This window comes from Rhinatrema bivittatum, chromosome 2 (genome assembly GCF_901001135.1).
Source record: "Rhinatrema bivittatum chromosome 2, aRhiBiv1.1, whole genome shotgun sequence".
Taxonomy (NCBI): Eukaryota; Metazoa; Chordata; class Amphibia; order Gymnophiona; family Rhinatrematidae; genus Rhinatrema; species Rhinatrema bivittatum.
In genome coordinates, this window is record NC_042616.1 from 761,737,956 (window position 1) to 761,758,391 (window position 20,436).

The 20,436-nt window shown below is 47.1% G+C and overlaps 1 protein-coding gene across 1 annotated transcript in view; it reads right to left on the minus strand.

Annotated features, from left to right (window-relative positions):
* ATAD2 (ATPase family AAA domain containing 2) overlaps window positions 1-20,436 on the minus strand; it is a 471,993-nt gene that overhangs the window by 400,227 nt on the left and 51,330 nt on the right. The gene's annotated exons all lie outside the window — the stretch shown is intronic.

Consider the following 20,436-nt stretch of genomic DNA (forward strand, 5'->3'; position numbering starts at 1 on the left):
CATGCCCTTAACTCTGCATCCAGCAGGGGTCTCCCTTCAGTCTTGTTTGTAGTAAAAAGTACGAGCGAAAAATAAAATAAGAAAACGTAAGCGAACCCAACTCCGCGGGGTGGCGGGCGGGTTTCGTGAGGACTAACATCCTGCTGTCCTGGGAGAACACCTGTTACAAGTAAGCAACTCTGCTTTCTCCTAGGACAAGCAGGATGGTAGTCCTCACATGTGGGTGAGTAGCAAACTACAGGATGCCTGAATATAATAGGCCAAAATCACCCAATGACGTGCAACAGGCACAACAACTGGGGTGGTTTTGGTTAGAAGGGCAGTCTGAATTTCAAAGTGGGTCACTGGAAGGAAGTTGGGTTATTAAACTGGAAACAAATTACGCAAGACCGACTGACCGAAGATGGAATCTTGTTTGCCAGTCTTGTCGAGACAATAATGAGCTGCAAAAGTATGAAGAGAATTCCATGTTGAAACTTTGTAGATGTCAGCAAGAGGTACAGAATGGAGATGTGCTACTGACGTTGCCATAGCTCTTACTGAATACGCTCTCACGTGTTCTTGTAGCGTAAGGCCTGCTTGTTGGTAGCAAAAGGAGATACATTCCGCCAGCCAGGTGGACAGGGTCTGCTTGCCCACCAAAGCTCCCAATTTGTTTTTATCGAAGAAGACAAACAGTTGGGTAGATTTCCTATGGGCTGCAGTGCGGTCCAAATAGAAAGCAAAAGCACGTTTACAGTCCAAGGAATGTAGAGCCCGCTCACCCGGTTATGAGTGAGGCTTTGGGAAAAAGGTAGGAAGTATTATTGACTGATTTAAGTGGAAATCTGATATTACTTTTGGCAAGAATTTAGGGTGTGTGCGGAGTTCCACACGATCTTGAAGGAATCTGGTATAAGGTTGGTATGTTACCAGTGCCTGTAGTTCACTGACTCTGGAGCCGATGTTATAGCAACTAGAAAAATCACTTCCAAGTGAGGTGTCGAAGCTCACAGGGGCTCGAATGGCGGTCGCATGAGCCGTGCTAGAACAACATTAAGATCCCACATTGGAACTGGAGGACGTAATGGAGGCTTCAGTTGTAGTAATCCTCTCATAAAGCGCCCAAACAGGGGGTGCACTGAGATCGAGGCATCTCCTATACCTTTGGGGAAAGCTGAAATGGCGCCGATATGTACATGGATGGAGGAAGTTTGCAGGCCAGCTTCCGAGAGATAACAGAGGTAGTCCAGGAACTTTGGAATGGGGCAGTAAAAAGGATCAATTTCCTTAGTGGTGCACCAAGTGGAGAATCTTTTCCATTTGGAACAATACGATCTCCTAGAAAAAGACTTTCGTGAAGCTACGAGGACCTGGGACACACTGTCAGAAAGGTTGAGAGATTGCAGGATCAATCTTTCAACATCCATGCTGTCAGAGACAGGGCGTGAAGATTCGGATGACGCAACAACCATCTGCGTTATCAGGGTTGGATCTGTGCCCAGGCGAATTTGTTGCTGGACTGAGAGGTCTTGGAGGATGGGGAACCAAACCTGACGTGGCCAGTGAGGGGCTATGAGGATCATTGCACCCCTGTCCTGCCGTAACTTCACGAGAGTCTTGCTGATGAGTGGAAGTGGAGGATAGGCATATAGAAGACCCGTTGACCATGAGTGGGTGAAAGCATCTCGTGGTGGTGTGTGGTGGCTGCGGTGTAGAGTGCAGAAGTTGTCTACTTTGCGATTGTGAACTGATGTAAAGAGGTCTGTGTGTGGGCGGCCCCACTGGTGAAAATGTTTGTTTGCTACAGTGGGGTCCAGGGACCATTCGTGGGGATGAAAGGTCCGGCTGAGATGGTCCGCTATCACATTGTCCACGCCTGCCAGGTATGTCGCTTAGTAGCATGGAGTGGGCGAGAGCCCAGGCCCAGATCTGTGCCGCCTCCTGGCACAGAAGGAAGGAGCCTGTGCCCCCTTGCTTGTTGAGGTACCACATCGCTACCTGGTTGTCTGTTTGAATTAAGATTACCTTGTTGGAAAGGCAATCCCGAAAGGTAAATAGGGCATATCGAATCCCCGAAGCTCCAGGAAATTTATTTGGTGCTTTGCTTCCTGTTTGGATCAGGTTCCCTGGGTTTGGAGATTGTTGACATGGGCTCCCCAACCCAGATTGGATGCATCTGTGGTTAGAATAATTTGAGGTTCTGGAGAATGGAAGGGTAGTCCTGTCTGAAGATTGGACTCCCTAGTCCACCAAGCTAGTGAGAGACGAAGCTGGCTGGTGACATGGATAATGTGAGACATGGGTTGATTTGACTGGGACCACTGGGACTTTAAAGTCCACTGTGTTATCCTCATGGCTAGTCGAGCCATTGGGGTGACATGAACTGTAGACGCCATGTGACCCAAGAAGGTTAGCAGATGATGAGCTGTGGTTGTGTGACGAGTCTGCACTGCTTTGGCCAAGGTTGATAATGAGAGTGCTCGGTCGTTTGGGAGGAACGCTTTGGCCTGGATAGTGTTTAGATCTGCTCCTATGAACGAAAGGGTGCATGAAGGAGACAGATGTGATTTGGGGTAATTGATTAGGAATCCTAAGGATTGTAGTAGGCTGATGGTGAAATGGAGGGAGTGGAGCACTTTCTGCCGGGATGTGCCTCTGATGAGCCAATCGTCTAGATATGGATAAACGTGAACGTCGTTCTGTCAGAGATGAGCTGCGATGATTGCAAGGCATTTCGTAAATACCCGGTACTGGTAATGATTGTGGCCTACTACGAACCTGAGATATTTCCGATGAAGAGGGCATATGGCAATGTGTGCATAAGCCTCCTGGAGATCTAGAGAGCAGAGCCAATCTCCCTGTTGTAAGAGAAGAAGCATGGTGCCCAGGGTTACCATTCTGAACTTTTCTCTGCAGAGATGCTTGTTTAGGGCACTTAGGTCTAGAATAGGACAAATGCCTCCTGATTTTTTTGGTATTAGAAAATACCTAGAGTAGAACCCCTGACCCCACTGCAGTCGAGGCACTGGTTACACGGCGTTGGAGTGCAGAAGAGTCAAGAGCTCTGTCTTGAGAAGCGGAGAGTGATTGATTGAAGATACCGCTGGGCAAGGAGTGTTCGGGGTGAGAAAGTTTAGATGGTAACTCTGGTTGACCACAGACAGGACCCATTGGTCCGTAGTAATTGTGCGCCATATGTTATGGAAAAGGCACAAGTGGCCTCCTACAGGAATGGTTGTGGAAATTGGAGGTTGGCTTCTGCTCTGTAGAAAGGAGTCAAAATCCCGATGCTGGATCAGACTGCAGGGCTGGTTGGGCTTTTGGAGCCCTGGTTTTTGAGGCTGGCCTCTCTGGGGAGGTCTAGTCTGCCGAGCACGGGACGGAGGAGGAAAGTACAGACGTGGTTTATAGGAAAAGTTTCTAGGACCACATATAAAAGATCTCTTGGTTGTAGCTGGGAATTTCGAGGGAAGAGAGGAGAGCTGACGAAAGATGTCATGATGGTCTTTTAAATTGTGTAACTGTCTCCTGAATTTTGTTGCCAAACAAATTGTCCCCGGTACATGGAAGGTCTGATAGCCTCTCTTGGACCTCCTGTGTACATCAGATGATTTGAACCATGCCCAACACCTGGCGCTTATACCTGCTGCCGATACTCTTGAGGCAGTGTCAAAAACATCATATGTTGCCCTTACCTTCATGCTTTCCAGCATTGAGTCCTTTCTGAAGGATAAAGTTAAAGCCTTCTTGATACTCATCCGGTAGCTTTCAAAGAATTCCTGGACTTTTTTTCCAAATATTCCTGGAGTATTGAGTCATATAAAGCTGATAAGCTGCTATCCGTGCCATCAGCATGGAGCCATGGAAGACTCTGCGTCCAAAGCATCCAAGGATTTTTGTTCTTTAGCTGGAGGGGCAGAAGTATGAGGGCGAGATCTTTTGAACTTTTTCTGAGCAGACTCAACAACAACAGACTGGTGGGGGGAGTTGGCTTTTTTGAAACCCCAAAGCTGACTGGACTAAGTAGGTGGCATCAGTTTTTCTATTTACTGGTGGCACTGTGCCTGGGTGTTCCCAGTTGCATTGGAGCAGATCAAGGAGCACCTCATAAATTGGAACTGCCATAACCTCTTTAGGGGCATTGACAAACTGTAACACCTCTAGCATTTTGTGCCTGGCACAATGTAACTTAAAAGGGATGGTTTCAGACATCTCCTTGATGAAGTTAGCAAATGTAAGATCTTCAGGAGGGGAGTGGCGGCATTCTTCTGGGGGTGAAGGCTCTGATAGGATTTCATCAGAGTCTTGAGTGTCGGAAGAATCATCACCCCAGGGATCATAAGGTGCATCTCCAGCACCTTGAGGGTGTTTAGATGGAGATATTGGTCCAAATCCGGCTATATCTGGAGGTGGCAACAATGGAGGCAGTGAAGACATCAATGCTTTCGATGGACGTCAGGGTGGCAGGAGCCCCAATGGTCCTGGAACAGGCTCCGGCATCAGTAAATTCTGTTCCTCATCCGAGGATAATGGAATCAGTATCGGTGTCGGTGGTGCCGATGGCATGGCAGGAAGCAGTGCCGATGGCAAAGCACCGATTAGGACATTGAGACGGTCAAGCAGCGGAGCCAGCATGGTAGGCATCGGATTGGGTGCCGGCATGGGTGCCAGTGGAGACTGGAACCTGGAACCCTCAAAGTGCCTGGAGAACTGCCTCTTGGACTATCCTGTCCAATTCCGCCCTAGACGCTGGCACAGCTATTGGAGATGGAGGCTCAGAAGGCGTTGCCGGAGGGTCCACATGTATTAGTGGAGTCTCGGCTTCCAGCACCGGTGCCGGTGGGGAACGCCTCTATGTCCCGGGTCCAGAAGGGGGTGGGGCCCCTTCTCCCCAGGACTTCTTCGTCGGTGGTTCCGTCGATGCCAATGGCTTGCTGGTGGAGGCATCGGCAGAAATGTCTCGTCGATGACTGTGACGGTGCTTATCTCGATGCTCTGTCTGGATCTTTTCCGGCACCACGGAAGATGACGTCGATGCCTTTGAACGTACAGAGGATGGTGAAGGAAGGTTATCGATGACTCGATGTCGCTGAGACTTCAATGGAGACGGAGTCATTGAGGATTTGCGACTCTGTGTTGCTTTAGCTGCAGTAGATGGAGATACTCGCTTAAAAAGAAGCTCCATCTTTTCCAAGCAGCCCCTGCGGCCTTTTGGCATCATTTGGGCACAGTTAGTGCACTGTTGGACGTCGTGAGCGGGGCCTAAACATAAAACACACACGTTGTGAGGGTCCGTAATGGACATCGTCCTCAGGCACTCAGGGCACTTACGGAACCCGGTTGCCATAATTTTTTTTAAAAATATGGGCAGCGCGCGGTTGGTGGCCGGACACCAATGAAAACACCGCCAGGAACCAACCGCGAGGGACGAGGTAAACTTACCGGCATCAACAGGTATCGGCAGTCGATGGGGGACCCCGGGATGGGGTAAAGGTTTTAAATCTCTAAAGTTAGTTTCCGTGAGGAAAAGTTGTGAGAAATTCTCACAGAGCCCCAAAGATCCGCGAGGCTACTGCTGCGCGGGGAAAAAAAAAAAAAGAGACTGAAGGGGGACCCTGCTGGATGCAGGGTTAGGGGCATGCTCAGTGTGCCAATCAAAGTTCTAGAAACTTTGACAAAAGTGTTCCTTGACTGGGCTCCATCCTGATGATGTCACCCACATGTGAGGACTACAATCCTGCTTGTCCTGGGAGAAAGTATATATCTTTAACCAAAGCAAGAACATAACATCTTTAAGAGTTGAGCTCAACAAATCCCAGGTGTCAAGTCACTTGTTGACTAGAAACTATCCAGTAGTGCCAGGACCTTTCTTACCCTGAATGTCCTGCTGTGGCAAGCTCCCAGAAAACCTTCCATTTATCCAACATTAGGTTGCACTTTGAGCCGTACAGTTCACAAACTTCCAAGCTGGTCTCAGTCTCACGATACTCATACAGAGACCACTATGGAAGTTTGATGACACCCGGGGGGGGGGGGGGGGGGGGGGGGAGAGAGGGAGAGGACAGGGAGAGAGAGAAATGGGGCTACAGCAACAAGTCAAGTAATGGCACATTAAGGGCCTGATTTATTAAGCTGGTCCCCCCACATAGACACAGAATGGGAAACCAGCCATAGCAAACTTGGCCCCTTAAAATAAATAAACAAACAAACAAACAAATAAATAAATAAATAAAAAATGGTGGTTTTGTCAGTCTACCTCAGATGGTAGACTGACAAAACCACCCCCCAAAATCTTCAACTTTGGGGAAGGGGGTAGAGATGGTTCCTGCTGGCTCCAATGTAAGGAAAAATTTGTCAAGACTTGTAGAAGTTATTCGGATTCAACAATATTTGATACAGCCGTTAAAAGGCAGTTTACTAAGCTGGCCCATGATTCAGTAGCAGTGCTCTAGACTGCTGTGCAGAATATCCTTGGTTTGCACACCAGGTTAGTTGAGTCTGGGGATGCTGTGGAGGCAGATTTGTGTATTTAAAAACTGAAATGGTCTAACTAAACCCAGCTACATTTTTCTAAAATAAATTAATTCCTTCACTCTGCAATTCTTTAACAAACCTGACTCAAGGGCCTAAATAAATCAACCAGTAAGTTTCTTCAAGATGCAAAGTGAGTTGCTTCTATTTCCTCTATAGGGAGGACAGGGAACGAGCCGTGGACGCCTTCGCTCAATCCTAGAGTGTGGGTCTCCTGTACGTGTATCTTCCGATGCCACTCGTAGGCAAGACCCTCATGAAACTTCGGCAGGACGGGGGGGCTCCATGATCCTGATCGCCCTGCATTGGTCATGACAGGTTTGGTTTCCGATCTTGCAAGACCTGTCTGTCCAGGAACCCATACGTTTGGGCACCTTTCCCGACCTCATCACTCAGGATTAGAGCAGGCTGCGCCAGCCGAACCTCCTGCGGGTCACTGAGAAAGGGTCCGAGGTGCTGGCGGACAATTGACGCAGGGTCTCATGGTGATCCTTCAGCTGGGCCACTGCGTCGCGGATCTTATCTCCAAACAGATATTCCCCTGTACAGGGGAGGTAAGCCAGCTTCTCCTGGGCCTCAGGGCAGAGGTCGGAGGCCTAAAGCCAAGCCCACTGCCGGGCACTAATGCCGGCTGCCGATACCCTAGCCTCCGTCTCAAATATATCGTAGGACGCTCGCATTTCGTGCTTGCTGGCCTCAAATCTCTTGACAATAGACTCCAAGCCTTCTCAACTGCTGTAGGAGACTTTCAAGGGCTCCTGGTCCTGCTTCCAGAGGTTGCAGTTGTACTGGTTTCATGTACAACTGATATGCCGCTATTCACGCAATGAGCATAGCTCCCTGGAAGACCTTGCAGCCCAGAGCCCCCAAGGCTCTTTAATCTTTTCCCGGAGGGGCAGAGTGAATGAGTGCGAAACCTCTTGGCCTTTTTCTGAGCAGACTCTACCATCACTGATTGGTGGGGGTGCTGACTCTTCTAGAAGCAGAGGGCCTGTGGCACTAAATAAATGGTATCAGTCTTCCAGTTCACTGGAGCCACGGAGTCCGAGTGTTCCCATAATCGGTAGAGGAGCTCTAGGAGAACCTCATGTACTGGAACAGCCACCACTTCCTTAGAGACATCCACAAATTCCACCTCCAACATTTTATGGCAGGCGTCCTCTTCCGATAAAAATTGGAAGGTTACGATCTCCGCCATCGCCCGAACAAAACTGGCGAAAGATAAATCCTCCAGGGGGCAAGCGGCACCTCTCATCTGGAGGCAAGGGCTCCAACAGAAGATCAGATGCATCCGAGGAGAACTTGGAGGAAGCATCACCCCATGGGTCATACGGGGTCTCCTCCTCACCACTTGCCAGGGTCGAGGAGGGAGGTCAAACCCTGGGACCCGGGGCACAGGCATTTATGGCCGCTCAGAGGGCCCCGATATTGGCCATGGGGGCCTCGAGGGCACCAATGGAATCCGGGGTGCCGGATTCCATTGGCCCGAGAGGGGTCAGGCAGAGACAGAATTTCCCATGGTGGCAGGTGCGGATTCACATGCTCCTCCTCCGAGGAACCTGGAATCGTGTTAGTAACGAAGGGAAGAAACTGTGGCGGACGGGGTGCCAGAGGGCCTCCAGGCACCGGCTGCGTCTGTAAGACACAGAGCAGCACGTCCAACCTCTCCAGCAAGGGCGCCAACATTGAGGGCGCTGGCTCTGGCGGCTGCTGGAGGCCCTGGAGAGCACTGAGCACTGCTTACTGGACCACGCAGTCCAACTCCTCCCGAAATGCGAGCGTAGTAAGTACCAATGGAGAAGGCAGGCAGGGCGTAACTGGGGCCTCCACGAGGTCTTTAGAGGTTCGGTACCCAACACCGAAATCAGTGGGGAACGCCCTGGGCTCTTGGATCTGGAAGAGGACGTGGCCTCCTCGCCCCGGAACCACTTCGGAGGGGGCTCAGCCGGAGCTGGTGCCCCTCCGGTATCAATGCCCGCACTATGAGTCAATAACCTTCGGTGCTGGTGCTTCCCTCGGTGCTCGGCCCAGTCCTTCACCAGCCCCAAGGAAGACTATCCTGAGGCCTTGGAATGGCCCGACACCAGTGAGGGGCGATCTCCCCCCCCCCCCCCGCCTTTGTCATCACGGCGGGGAAGTGAGGGTGAGCATCCAGAGTCAGATCGATCCCCTTCGCTCGATGTCCCCAGGACTGGAGTCGATGGAGCAGACTGCTGGGAACCGAACAAATGCTCCATCTTGTCCAGGTGAGCTCGCCAGCCTTTGGGGATCATCCGAGTACAACTGAGGCACCAGACATCATGGGAAGGCCCCAGGCATTGGAAACAAACATCATGCGGGTCCATAATGGACATAGTCCTTGGACATTGGCGGCACTTCCGAAAGCTGGTCGCCATTGAAAAAAGATGGCGTGCGGTCGGTGGCCAGCGGCCTCAAAGGGTAGACACTCGGGAACAGACCACAACGCGAAGAAATGTACCTATCAAACGCTGGAGGAACAGATTCAAAGAATGGGGATCCCAGAGCAGGAAGTACCATGAAAAAAATCAAATATTTCTTCCATAAAGATTTGTGGACCCCAGTGGAGCATCATCTGCAAATCAACCACTGGCTATGCTCAGAGGGCTTTCTCACCTCCTCTCAGACATCCAGCCAAGTGGCCATGTTCTACATAAAATAAGCAAGGTGGTACAGGCTCTTTTGCCCACTGCCAGGAAGCCATCTAGATCTGGTCATGGGCAGGACATCTACCTGCTGGAAATTCAGAATGCAATAGCAGACTGCTTCAGTAGAATGTTGCAACTACACAAGTGGTCCTTGGATAAAGCAGCAGTTAATGGACTTCTCCTCCAAGAACTTATCCAATCCTTTTTTAAACACAGCTATACTAACTGCACTAACCACATCCGATGGCAGGACACGGTGTGGTTCCCAGACTCCCTGACCCCGGTGGGTCAGCGCTGATAGTGCGGGAGGGCCAGCCGGGACAGGAGCAGCTATAACCTGCAACGCAGGCTCTAACCTGCAACGCAGGCTCTAACCTGCAACGCAGTTATAACCTGCTGCGCAACCATTCATGTCTCCATCTAAGGGTTTTAAACCCCTAATATATGCTCACCCATTTATCAATCCAATTTTACTTGTTTCAACCCGCCTTGATGGAATTTGCATATTATCTCCACTTGTTGATTCACCTCTAATTATGTTACAATTATTGTTCTATTAGTTCTATGTAATTCTTATACATTGTTACACGTTCCTTGTAAACCGATGTGATGTGCGAACGAATGTCGGTATATAAAAACTTTAAATAAATAAATAAATAAGACTTTGCCCTGATCAGCCAGTCGTCCAAGTAAGGGTGTACCAAGATTCCTTCCTTCATTAGTGTTGCTGCCACGACCACCATAATTTTGGAGAATGTTCTGGGAGCAGTTGCTAAACCAAAGGGTTGCGCTCGGAACTGGTAATGGTGTCCCAGTACCGCAAAGCGTAGAAAACGCTGATCTTGATGGACTGGGATGTGAAGGTAGGTTAGGAACTCTCCCGGTTGTACTGCCATTATTACGGAGCGGAGAGTTTCCATGCGGAAGTGTAGTACCCGCAGATGACAGATGACGTTGAGGTCCAAGATGGGTCAGAATGATCCTTCTTTCTTGGGAACGATAAAATAGATGGAATAACGCCCCGTATTTTTCTGGGGCATAGGTACCAGAGTTATAGCCTTCAGACTGAGTAGTCTTGCCAGAGTGGATTCCACTGCAAGCCTCTTGGTGTGGGAGTGGCAGGGTGATATAAATTTGTCCCGAGGGATGCTGCAAAACTCCAGAGAGTAACCTTCTCGAATGATGTTCAGTACCCATTTGTCAGACATGATTTTGACCCATCGTTGGTAGAAGAGGGAAAGCAGACCCCTATTTCCTCTTCCTGTGGATGGGTCGGCCCATTCTCATTGGGAAGCACGGTTCGAGCCTGTTCCTCTCTTGGTTTGTCGGTTCCGAAAGGACTGGGACCTTCCAGAGGGGCGAGATACACGGAATGATGAGTTCCTGTAGGGTCAAAAACGTTAGGAGCCTCTGCCCCTAGTTCTTCTGGGGGAGGCGCATTGGGGTCTTTTACCCCTGTCTTCCGGTAGCCGAGGCACTGGGGATTCGCCCCACGTGCTGGCTAACTTCTCTAATTCGCTTCTGAATAAGAGATCCCACAAAGGGCATTCTTGTGAGATTTGCCTTAGAAGTCATGTCTGCCGATCAGTTCCGCAACCATAACTTCCTTCTGGCCACCACTACCGAGGCTACTCCTCTGGCTGAGGTACACACCAGGTCTGAGCTTGCATCCATCAGGAAGGCTGCAGCAAATTCGATCGTTTCACCGGCATACATTCTGGAATTATCTGCCTCTCTTGATAGGAGCAAGCAGGAAAGTGCCACCAGCACGCAGCAGAAAGCTATCTACAGTGTCATAGCTGTTGCGTCGAATGCTTGCTTAAGGATGGATTCTAGTCGTCTATCCCGAGTATCTTTTAGTGCCGCTCCTCCCTCCACGGGAATGGTTCACTTCGAGATGGCACAGACCATGGTATCCACTTTCAGGAAACGCAGGCATCCTTGGTCGCTGGTTCGAGAGGGTACAAGGCTTCCAAGGCCCGACCTCCTTTAAAGCTTGCCTCCGGGGCATACCACTCCAGGTCAATCAGTTCCTGGTTGGCTTCCATCACTGAGAAATAGCATGAGGCCTTATGAAGGGACACCAAGATGGGGTTCTTCTTTGGTTCCGCCATAGGGTCCGTGCCTGGAATCCCAAAAGCCTTCAGGGTCTGTGAAACCAGGGCCGGTAATTCATCCCTGTGGAAGATGCGAAGCATTGTTCTGTTAGGTTCCAGGTCTGGAGGGATTTTCCCTTCCTCCAGTGAGGCACCATCATCGTCTGAGGTGTCCGGGTCCCAGTCAGTAACATTCTTGGTGAGGCGAGGTATGTCTCGTGGCACCCGAGCAGGGCCGGGAGGGTCAGGTGCTCCTGGCTGGGGTTGGACCTGGGTCGCAACCGGGGCTGATTGCGCCTAAATGAAGGCTTGCAGTCCCTGGAAAAATTCTAACCAGGAGAAGGCTCCTGGGTCCATGTTAGCCCCAGGGGGAGTCTGAGCAGGAGCCCCTTAAATGCCCTCTTGTGGATATGCCATTTCGGAGTTATATAGGTCCAGGTATGTAGTAGTCCAGGTATAGGTCCAGGTATGTAGTAGTTCCGGACCCATCCTCAGACTGTGAGGGACCAGGCTTTGGTACCCCTTGGGCTTCCTCGAAACAATGGCCCAGACAGGACTCTAGTTCCGGCTGTGCGGCTCTGATGTGGCAGGCTGTGCAAAGGGAATGTCTTTTGAGCTTCTTGGATGCCGGTGCCATTGCCTCTGTATATAGACGCACAGGTAATGCGTTTCAATATACGCGCAGCTATGCACGTGAGCACTGTGCGTGCGTGTAGATATGAGTGCAGTTGGGCATGTACATATGAGCGTGGTTGGGCGTGTAGTTGTGCGCTCGGTGTGCACTCGGTTATGTGCGCAGCTGTACACGCATCCCTTCCAAAGACGCTCTCCTTCTGGGAAAACTGCCTCAAGTCCATCAACCACCTACTCACCAGCCTGAACCTGGTCCTCAATGCAGCCAAAACAGAAATTCTTCTCATCTCCTCCGACCACTCTACCAGCCACGATCAATCAACCCCTATTCCTCAGAGCACTCAAGTTAGAGATTTAGGAGTCACCATTGATAACCATTTAAACCTAAAAAAATCAATCAACAATATTACGAAGGATTGTTTCTTTAAGTTACAAGTTATGAAAAGACTCAAACCCCTCCTCCACCTCCAGGACTTCAGAACAGTACTTCAGTCAACGATATTCTCCAAAACCGACTACTGCAATACTCTCCTTTTAGGACTCCCGATCTCTGCCACTAGACCACTACAGATGCTCCAGAACTCAGCAGCCAGGATATTAACCAACACTAACCGGAGAACTCACATCACCCCGATACTTAGAAACCTACACTGGTTACCTATTAAATACAGAATTTTGCACAAAGCACTCACCATTATCCACAAATCCATACACAACCAACTTCCTTTAGACCTTCAGTTACCACTCAAATTATACACATCTGCAAGACCCATCAGATCTGCACACAAAAGAACCCTTCAAGTTCCCCCAACTAAATCTACTCGACTAACCTCCACGAGAGAACGGGCACTTTCCACAGCTGGCCCCATCATCTGGAACAACCTGCCGACTGATCTAAGACTCGAACCCTGCCTGACTACCTTCCGGAAAAAACTCAAGACTTGGCTTTTTGTCCAAGCCTTCCCTCAAGCATAACATCGCAACAGTGCTTTCATTTAGCTCAATAGACTAAATGTCCAATCCAGTAATTGCATATTCATCCATGCTCATTCTCCAGTTTTTTCTGTCCTTTATTTCCTGGCTACTCTAGCCTCCAAGTTCATTTTCCCTGTTATTTGTATCTGCGCTTCGGCCTTCTTGTTATACGATTTTTTGCTAAGTTAACCCCTAAGTTTGATGTAAACCGGCCTGATATGAAGCTTGTCATAAAGTTCGGTATAGAAAAATGTTAAATAAATAAATAAATATTGGATGCGCACAAGTTGAGCGCTTTGGCCTTCCAGCCTGCCCTGCATGTACCGCCAGTCGAGAAGGGAAAATGGCGCCCCCAAGGATCTCCACGTGTCTGGACCCTTGCACCGGATCGGGGCCTAGCCCAACCCAGGCTGCTCAACCCGATCGGTGCTCCCTTTTTACCTCGCCAAAAGAAAAACAGAATCTGTACAGCAATCCGAGCCCCAGAGACCTTAATTTAAAGTTTTCTGTTTCCTGGTCTCAGCGCTTACCGATCGTGTGCCAGGACGGTGTCCAGTTGCAGGGGGAGAGGGCTTTACCTTCACCGCCGTGCTTGGTTGTGCTCCCGCTGCCTTTCAGCCACTCTGGGGGCTAAGTCCACACCGGGAACTGGCTCCCGGACCAAGGCACACCTCTGAGGCATATCAAAATCACCTCAGGAATTCTCAACTGGGAGAGAGACCCTTAGGAATCACCCAGGAGAGTGGGGCTCGATCTTCTTTAAGGTAAAAACTTTTTCTTCTTTGCTGTAATTCTTAACACTGTTCTAGTGTGTGGGATAGTGTCCGTATCTGCTAGGAGAAAGAGATACTGAAGAGCTGAGGTCACTGCAGGGGTATATCTAGGGTGATGTCAGCTTTGAAATCTGACTCAGTCTCCCATCTGCTAGCAGAAGAGCACATAACCCACTGGTCCTGAGTCCATCTGGCTACACGCTAGGAAATTAAATATTCATACATACTGGTGTTAACAATACAGCATTTGACAGCAGCTTAGAAAAACATAGCGACCTGGAAAGCAAGGTGATGAAAGAGTCTCTGTCATCTCCATCTCTGTCACAACTTCGACTTTCATCTAATGTTTTTCTGTCTGTGCAAGAATTGTGATGTCATGTCTGTTGATAAACTCTCATTAGTTGTTTGCTTTGGCATGCAAAATTTTTGTTTGTATATATACCTCCATGTTACTTTCATTTTCTTGCTTTTAAAGCCACTATCATGTTTTTCTAAGCCGCTGTTAATAGCTTTCAAAGCAGCCTTTGAATGCTTTATTGCTAAAATGGGTATGTATGCATGCTTAATTTATACATATTCTGCCATGTTTACTTTCATTTTCTTGCTTTCAAATGTCAATTTATTAAAACAGGTATGTATGTATGTTTAGTGTGTGTATATATATATACATTTATATCGGAGTTTACTAAGAAGTGAACCAGCACCTGAGTTAGACAGCAGAGGGCGCTGGGGGGTGTAAAAAGAACTACAACTCCCAGGTTACAGAGGCACAGATTGACCCATGGGCCCAAGAGGAGGCAGAGCAGGCAGCTGTGCAAAGCAGTAGTGAAATAGACATACCTGAACCCATGGCAATAGAGGAGGAGGGTGTATCTGAATGGTGGAGTTGGTCTGAAAAGACCAGCTCTTCAGAGAAGGAGTTAGAGATGGACATAGACTCCCAGACAGAGGAATCCTCTGAGTCAGCCATGGAAACAGAGAGAGTGACATTGTTGGGGGAAGGGTTGTTTTAAAATGTTGTGAGGAATGCTTTTCCCTTAAGTTAAGCTGCAATGTATTTTCTGTTTCTTTGGTTTGGGAAGGCCGCTACCTACTGCACAACTGAGGGGAGTTGGGGTGGGTTGTGCAACTCCCAAGCAGGGTGGTTACTTGGCAAAGAAAGCCTGGTGTTGCAGCCTTGTGTAAAAGGGAGTTTTTCTGTCCAAGAAAAGACTGTTAGAAAAAGAACTTTGTAAGAAGGACTGTTACATTCTGTTTTGTGTTTTACCTGGGGGAACTTGGTGGGAATGTGTGCCAAGCTGTTCCAGGCTTGAAGGACTGGCTTTGCAGAGGCCAGGAAGCCAGAAGCAAGGACAGTCTGAACCAAAGGAGCTGCTAGGACTAGCGGCAGAGGATATTAAAGAGAAAGGAGTCAGAGTTGCAGACCGCGTGGAGTTAGACTATCGACTGAGGAGTGACTTCAGAGGTAGACCATGACAAAATATATATCTATATAATCTATATGGCAGAATATGTATAAATTAAGCATGCATACATAGTCTGCCATGTTTACTTTCATTTTCTTGCTTTCAAATGTCAATTTATTAAAACGGGTATGTATGTATGTGGGTGGGTGTGTCTATATATAATCATGTTTTTCTGTCTGTTGATAAACTCTCTCATTAGTTGTTTGTTTTGGCATGCAAAATTTTTGTTTGTATATATACCGCCATGTTACTTTCATTTTCTTGCTTTTAAAGCCGCTATCATGTTTCCCTAAGCCGCTGTTAATAGCTTTCAAAGCAGCCTTCGAATGTTTTATTGCTAAAATGGATATGTATGCATGCTTAATTTATACATATTCTGCCATGTTTACTTTCATTTTCTTGCTTTCAAATGTCAATTTATTAAAACAGGTATGTATGTATGTGGGTGTGTGTGCAATAAAGCATTCGAAGGCTGCTTTGAAAGCTATTATCAGCAGCTTAGAGAAACATGATAGCGGCTTTAAAAGCAAGAAAATTAAAGTAACATGGCGGTATATATACAAACAAAAATTTTGCATGCCAAAACAAACAACTAATGATAGAGTTTATCAACAGACATGACGTCACAATTCTTGCACAGACAAAAACATTAGATGAAAGTCGAGAAGTTGTGACAGACTGAGATGACAGACGTAATTCATAGATCCGTTGTTCATCGCAGATCAGTAATGCTGAAAAATCACCACCATGAGGAGAAGGAAAAAACTTCTAAAGCAAAAAATTGTAAATCAGACACAAAATGATCCTTCATCTGCCAATGATCCACTAATGGAGCTTCAAGTCTATTATTACAAATACAGGAACAATGTTCAACAATTCTGGTCTTAATCTTACAGGGAGTTTTACCAATATATATAAAAAGTCACAAGGGCAAAAAATGACAAAAACACCTGTAGTGTCACAAGAAGATATGTGTTTTAACTCACATAGTTAGCCAGTGAGGATGTACAAATATAAAGAACATGACATGGTACAGACTACAGTGATCACATGGAGCCTTTGGAGGACTCCAGAACTTGCAGAACTGTCCATAAAGTCTGAATATCTTTCCACTGTTAGGAACACTTTTCCTTCTCAAGTCTCGAAATGAGCACCCAGATATTCCAAAACTTGGGAGGGATAAATATTTGCTCTTGGGAAAAGTAACAAGCCAACCTGGTTCCTCCAGCAGTTGAATCACCTGGAAGCAGAACATTGACATTCCACTTCTGCTCGAATCAATCAATCAATCATCTTGAGGAAAAAGGTACCATTTTTCCTTTCCTTTGGAGAGCCACCAGAACTACCACCATGACCTTGAAGAAAGTTTGTGGAACAGTTGCTAGATCAAAAATGGAAGTGCCTGAAACTGGAAATGACCACCCAGCACAACAAACCTGAGAAACCTCTGATGATCCCTCTGGATTGTAATATACAGATAAGCTTCTGAAAGGCTTAGAGATATTATACACTCTCCCTTTTCTTACCAACACAATAACAGAGCAGAGAGTCTCCATAAGGAAATGGGGCACTTTTAAAGATGTATTTACCTTCTTCAAATATAGGATAGGCTGGAATGTGCCCTCCTCAATTAGCACCATAAAATAAATGGAACAACCACCTAAACTCCATTCTCCTTTTGATACCGTAATCACCACTGCCCCAGTAGAGAAGGTGAACCAACATGGACCTTAGAGCTTCCCATTTTCTTCCCAAAAAACCATGGGGACACCATGAACAAGTTGACCAGTAGACAAGCAAATTGTAAAATGTAACTTATTATGGCAAGGACCCATTTGTAATTCAGGATCACTCTCTGTAAAATTGGGACAACCATCCCCTGATCTGCAGAAGGGGCGCGTAAACTCTTTGGACCTCATTGGGAATTCTTAACCCCTACTAAGCTGCCGATGGTGCTATCCCTAGCACACTTTTGCCTGCATGAAAGAGCAGACACTTGTTTCTAAGCTGCCTCTAGGAAGAACCCTTCCCATGCTGATAGTGCCTTAACTCCCTAAATTTCAGCTTCTTGGGAATTTGATTACAAACTCCTTTAGGCTTGTTCTCAGGCAATTTATGATACTTCGACTCACCCAAATGCTTCACCTGCTTCTCAGGTCTTCCCCAAATAGAAGCTTCCCCCAGAAGGACAGGCTCCCAAGCTGTGACTTGGACCAAAGATCTGCTGCTCAGATGCGCATCCAAAACAAATACTAAGCGAATACTGAAGCTATCATACTTCTGGCTGAGGTGTGAATAAGATCACAAAGCATATTCTAAGAAGGCAAGTCCAACTTCCAGTCTTTCTACTTCCCTTACTGAAACACTTTCCTCAGTAATGCCCACCGGAAACTGTTGCACCCAGTATCCACATGCCCTAGCCATATAACTATTATAAACAGCCATCCTGAACTCTAAGCGGACATTTCGAAAACCCGCTTAAGATGGGCTTCAGTCCTGGGCATCTTTCAGTGCTATGCTTTCTTCTAGAGGAATAGTCATCCTCTTTGTTACCAAGGCATCCACCCTGGGCAATTTAAACTGCTCCACAGCTTCATTAAGAAAAGAATAAAAGCTTTCCTATCGACCCCTCCACCTTCAAACCAGCTTCCAGATTGTCCCATTCCAGAAATACTGGGGCCCTAACTGTCCTATGAAAAGGAAAAGCCTTAGAGAGATTGAGATCCTCCAAAATAGGATCTTCACCCTCTGGATTTTGGTCCACATTTTTTCTTTAAATGTCCAACTCTGCCAGAGCCTAAGTCAATTCCTCTCTTTTAAATAACTAGACTATCCGAGGATCATCATCCTTTGCCATGAAAAGAGTTCCCCTTCTTTCAGAAAATCCTGATCTGGCTCACCTTCCACTTGGTCTCCCCAGAATCTCTCCTCCCCTAAAGATTCCTCCTGATACCACTGATGCTGTCTCTAACTCCAGCTCTGAGTCCAACCTAGCCTGCTTGTTCCAAATGGAATTGATTTAGCATTTAATTGAGTCTCTGCTGGAATAGGTCTGCCTGAAACTGTGTCCCTCTTATTTAGAAGAGATTGATGCATGAGGGCATTAAATGCTGGAAAAAAGGGCTACAGAAAGGATTGCCCTAATCAATATTTAAATACAGGGTTCTGTTGAGTCCAGTCTCAGATGGCTTCGACCTCTGTGCCTCACCTTTCTTCCTTCTCTCTCCTCAAGCCTTGAGAAGATGGCTGCTGCCGCGTCTTCATTCCGCTCTCTCCGGCATCCCCAGATCGCCATGATTTCCCGAGGGCCTCCTAGGGCACGTCATGGCGGTAACCTCGGGGGCAGTTCCTCCAGTGACGTCATCACATCCTGGTATTTAGCCTGCCCTTCATTTGCCAGAAAACTGAGTTAGCAAGGATTGGATTACCTCCGGTCTAAGCTGCTCTGCCACTTCCCAGCTGCCACAGGAAGCTCTCTCTCTCTCTCTCTGCCCTTCAGGGTAATTCATTGCTAGCCTGGGTACCCTCTCCTCGGGGGCTCTTCTGCTCTCTTTCAGGTACCTTTTTGGGAAACCGGGTACTCGCTTCTCGAGGGCCTGCTCTCCCTACTCTGGTGCCTGCATCTGATCTGCTTCTGCCTGCCAGGATCTTCATCAATACAGCTTACTACTCAGTGAGTACTAACGCTCTCAGTCTGTCTCACCTTCAGCGCTTGGAGTCTACATCTGGGACCTGCCTCTGCTACCCTGCGCTGCCTATCATCTACTCAAGTGTGAGACTGGTCTCCTCTGCTGAGGACCCCTTGAAGAATATGTCTGAGTAAGATAACCAAGAATACCCAGACTCCTCTGTTTTACTGGCCTGTCAGAGGTGAATGAACTTTGAGAGACTTTCTGACTATCACAGATTCAAAGGATGCAGAAGAGTTGGGAAACTGGTAAATCCTGCAAAGCTTATAATTACAGGCCAGGAAGGCATCAATGACTTGCAGAGAATCTCTGAGACAGATTTGCTGGCAACAAAAGGAGAGAGGCCTATTTTAATGGCCACATTTACTTCACAATGCAGGGATACTCGTTCTGCAGGAAAACAGGATGCAAGCCTTTATCTTGCAGATATTGGTTTCAATGACCTGAAACCAATTTGAATGAATCCTGGTGCCAAGCTCTATTCAAGACCCAGACTGGGAGGTGTTTACAATAAACAAAGAAGAACAACAGAAGACAAGAAGAGAATACTTGCATCAAAGCCAGTATGATACAGGAACTTGTTTACATTGGGAGGAGGAACAGGGTTAGAAGAATTCTTAGTTGAGGGAGGTCCTCACAAGCATTTCCTATACAGGATAGAATGTCATGACAAACAGTATCATGTGTTTGTGGGCGGTTACACTTTTCTGGAAGCTTCGAGAATGTTGGATTTTAATTATATAAGTCAGAGCAGGGCAGAAATTCATTGAGATGCTACTTATTACAGATAGAGGGCAGATTGCATCTCACAAGAACACTTGTCTTTGCATGTCTTTTGAAAAAGCCAAAATAAACTAAATTTTAAAACCTCTTGCTGAATTGCAGTGTTCTTGTGCCCTAAGCTATGAGTCCCAAAATTAGACATTTTGGCACCCCAGGTGGGACTCTAATAGCTGTTGTTATTATAATTATTAATTATTAATAAGCTGTAGTGTTATGGTTGGTGGACAACCTATCACTAGGTTCTTGAAGGGTAAAATTTGGCTTGCCGTTCAAAGATTGAGTTACCCAGGTACACTGGAGGCTTATCCCGGAGAATTATGAGTTCAGAGCAGATGTGGAATGAAGTTGGATCTATTTTGTGAGTATGTAACAAGAAAAAAAAAAAAAAAAAAAGGAAAAATCTGTAAGTAGCAATGTTTTTATTTTATTTGTTGTACAGTGTATATAGCTTGTGTGTTATATCAGGTTTAGAATACTTTTTGCACAATGTTCTTTAATATATGTTAGGGAGACAGGACATGAGTTGATGATTTGATTAAAATCTAACTTAAGTTCTGGTATTTTCAGATTGAACAGTTGAAAAACAGAGGGGTAGCCAGCACTAGTCAGTCTGGGGTCTTTTGTTCTTAGACCGCATGGCTTGCGCTCAAGCAGTTTCACTTTCACTTTTACTTTACATCGGGGGAGCGGCTGTTGTAAGTGTGTAGATTCAGAAGGAGAAAGAGGGAATAAGATACAATTGGTACGTTGAAAGTTTTATAATTAGTATGATAAGGTGTTTTTCGTTTAGTGGATTTTTACCAAAGTTTAGTTGTTAAACAAAAACAAATGCGGTGCTTTTA